At 59.0% G+C, this 3,597-nt stretch overlaps 1 protein-coding gene across 1 annotated transcript in view; it reads right to left on the reverse strand.

Annotated features, from left to right (window-relative positions):
* Window positions 1-1,326, reverse strand: part of KCNS1 (potassium voltage-gated channel modifier subfamily S member 1) — a 14,417-nt gene extending 13,091 nt beyond the window's left edge. Inside the window, exon 1 of the mRNA XM_042049843.1 lies at window positions 394-1,326. The gene's annotated coding sequence lies outside the window, so the exon portion shown is untranslated. The remainder of the gene's footprint in view (window positions 1-393) is intronic.
* Between the last annotated feature and the right edge of the window lie 2,271 nt (window positions 1,327-3,597).

Below are 3,597 nucleotides of genomic sequence, written 5' to 3' on the forward strand. Positions count from 1 at the left end.
CCGCGGGGCCGGGGGGTCCCGCCCGCCGCCCTTGCCGGTGCCGCCCTCCGCCCGCCCGCCGGCGCCGCGGCGCGGGAGCAATCGGGGAGAGCCCGGTCCCCGATTCCCGGTTCCTAGTCCCCGGTGGCAGACCGCCGGTGCCCGGTTCCCGGCTGCCTCTGCCTCCCGACAGACCCTCCCGAGCTCTGTATAGGGGACAGGGCTAAGGATGCCCGGGGGGAGCCCAGCGGACAAGACCAGCGACCTGATTTTGGCAAAACCGGCTGGCAGGTCGGCGCAGCTCCGTGCGAGGCTGGCGGTGTCCCCTGCGAAGGCACCACCACAGCTGTCACGCGGAACCGAGCCGGGAATCTGGACCCGGCGTGGGTACCCCTGGCTTTCCTGAAGTCTTACCTGCTGGAAGTCCCTGGGAAGCCGGGAGAGCTCGCAGGATGGCTGTGGCAGCCGCGTTGGGGGTACCCGTCGCACGCGGCCCTGGGCTACCCCAGTCCTTTGCGAAGCTGCCGGGGGGGCAAGCGCTGCCCTTGGGGCTGAGCCCCCGGAGCTGGGGGTGCCGGGCGGTCCCGTGCTGTGGGCGTTCAGGCCGAGCAGGGCCCCGGCAGCGGTGCCGCCCTGCGCCGGGCACTCGATGCACCCCTGTCCTCGCAGTCGCCCTCCGTGCGATCCATCTCCATCTTGCTCCTTGGAACAGGGAGTGTGTAGGGCACCGGGGCAGCCCCGGGGGGAAGCGCTCCCCTGGCTTGCTGAGCTCCTCGGTGTCTCTTCAAAGGCTCATTGGGAGGTGGGCGAAGGCAGCGAGTCCCAGGCATGGCACACGCTGGGTTTCAGGTCAGCGAGCTGCCGCCGCCGCCCGGGGCCATCCCCAGGCAGCCTGGGGGGCTCTGCAAGCACACCAACTCCCCCAGAAGTCAGCTGCTGGAGCGGAGGGACGGGAAGGAGAGGATGGGAAAGGGACCTTCCCAGGGTGACGGCCGGGGCTGCATGTCCCCGCAGCGATGGCTCATTGCTCCGGCAGCCAGCATAGAGCAGCTGTGTCAGACAGGCGGCTCGCACGGGGCGAGACTTCACACCACCCTCTGCATCCCTTCTATCGGCGTGCTGACTGCAGTCCGAGGGGTTGGAGCCTGAGGGCTCTCAACCTTCTCCGGGCTTGCACGAGGCGGACTGAGAGCTCTTTTTGGTGGCGAGCATCCTTCCCCCTGCCCGCACGCCCGCCTCCCGCGTGTGCTGCCAGTCCTGTCCCTGTGCCAGGCAGTGCTGGCCGCTGCAGGGCCATCAGCATGTCTCCATGTGTGTGATGTGTCAGACTGTGTGTGCCTGGGCTTGTTTACATGGGAAGGAGGCAGCGGAGGGAGGGGGAAGGGATGACTTTGAGGGAGGCCTCAGAAAAGAGAAAAAAAAAAAAAAAAGGAAAAAAACAGAGGGAAATTCCTCTATTCTGTGATATGAAGCAAAAAGCATTCATTTTTATGGCAATTAGAGATGGCTGAGCAGCCCTGGAAGCTGCAAGATAAACATGCCCATCTTTGTCTGCTCCAGGCAGCTGCAAGCGCGGCTGATGGTGGGTGCTGAGCCCCAGCGGGGTGCAGCCCACGGGGTAGGAGGAGGGCTGGCTCCCACGTGGGGTTTTCTCTGCCTGTCACTGACATATGGTGATCAGGGTGAATTTTCTTTTCCCTTCTGAAAATAGTTCTCATTCAGCCATTTCTCAGGGAAGGAGCTGTGCCTGGCGCTGCAAGGGCGCCCACTCCATCTGGCACTTTGTGTCTGCACCAGAGCCCTGTTTATGCACTACTACAGAGTAGACCTCAGTCCTGTCCTCCCCAAAATCAGCTCTCCGTGTACCAAGAGGTTTGCTGAGTGTCCCTGGGCCATGTGGAGGAGCTGAATTGTGAGTGGGAAGGGAGTTGCTGGGGCTCTGCCCTTATTGCCTCCAGACTGGAGGCATCACCCTGGGAAGGGGCTGCAGAGACACGGAGGGGAGACACTTCCATGTTTCCTGCTGCAGCTCAAAGCTCTGGCTGGAAGCAACTGCAGAGAAGGGGAGTTCACTTCCCAGGCTGCAGAGGCCCCATGCAGGTTTGTGCTGGCGTCACGGCATCCTTCAGTGGGGACTTGGCTGCTGCATCAATGGCACCTGAGGTGAATTTTCCCTTTTCTGAACAAATTCAGAGGCGAAAGGCCTGACTCTGCCACAAGCCAAACAGAGCTTGTTGGCCTGCCTTTGCACTTACACTGGCAAGCTGTGGCAGGAAAGGGAGACTCCCATTTTAAGGCTCTTTTCCAACATATTGAGGTGTAAGGACTCTTCCCTGGCACAGATGTGTTTGTGATGGCCCTGGTAAGGTGCAGCTTCCCATGGCACAGGCCAGCCCCATGCCCCTGCTGCCGCTCCTGAGCTAACTGGCAGTGATGTGGAGATGGGAACAAGCAGAAAATCAGGTCAGCTGGAAATGCCTTGCCATCTCTTCCTTTCATGTCTCCCCCCATCTTCCTCTCTTGAGGAAGGCAGGTCTCCGCCCGCCGAGGCCCGGGGCAGATTATGTCGATAACCACACGGCAAATCCTCCACACGGGCATGGGGGGCGAAACCTCTTGCTGTGGTCTCTTCTGCAGTCTGGAAAGAAATCGCAGAGGCAGGGTGAGTCTGAAGCCAGCAGCCATTTCAGTGCTGCAGTGAGTCATCCCGAAAGGTGCTCAGCTTGTGGCAGCTCCCTTCCTTTCTTCTTTTTGCCTTTTTTTTTTTTTAATAGCTGATGTAGCAATAAATTAAAAAATAGCAGGAAATACATATGAATATAGCATGTCTCCAGAGCTCCTCTAATTAAAAGAAAAATCTTCAAGCACTTTTGAGCCCCTTGGATATCTGTTGTGAAAGGCCGGAGCCGCTGGGTACCTGCCACGTGGGAGGGTGGGATAGAGCAGTGCACCTGCGAGTGCAGGGGGATCCGCGGAGCCGGGGGCTGACAGGGGCTGATTAATGCCGGGGACATGAGCACAAAGCATTTCACAAATAGTCCTTTCCAGAGGGAAAGAGCTAAATTAGGGCAGACGCAAAACCCTGGTCTTGTGTTTCTCAGTGGCAAAGACTTAATACTAAATACATGGGCTTTCCTTAATGCTGGTTTTTCCTGACGGTTTCTGTGCTCGCTGGTGTGTTTATTCCCCGAGCTCTGGGAGGGGGTTGGTCCAGCCAGAGGGGCTTGGGCTTTTCCTTCCCATGCCATTGGCTGTTCCCATTCTTGTGCCATCAGCTGTCCCAGTTTCCATGCCTCTCCCTGGAGCCAGTTCATGGGGTGGTGGGAGAGAAAGCTGAGCTGTGATGGCAGCATCCTCCGAGCAGGAGGAGAAGAGTGGGGACACAAACTCCAGGGGATTCCATCCCTACAACCCCCATCTTCCTCCCAGAGCCACAGGGTGTCTGTAGATGCTGCTGGCAGGGGGATATAAGACTGCTCCATGCTGGAAATTAATTAACCAGCTTCATTCTGTCTCTGGAGCCCCTGGATACAGCTGCATAACCAGCCCCTGCAGTAAGGTGGTTTGTTGGAATCCATCTGCAGCAGGCCTGGGACAGCATGTTGCAGTATGGCCTGC

Source organism: Corvus kubaryi, unplaced genomic scaffold, assembly GCF_017639235.1.
Source record: "Corvus kubaryi isolate FWS band 111438036 unplaced genomic scaffold, C.kubaryi_AGA036_p1.0 134, whole genome shotgun sequence".
Lineage (NCBI taxonomy): Eukaryota > Metazoa > Chordata > Aves > Passeriformes > Corvidae > Corvus > Corvus kubaryi.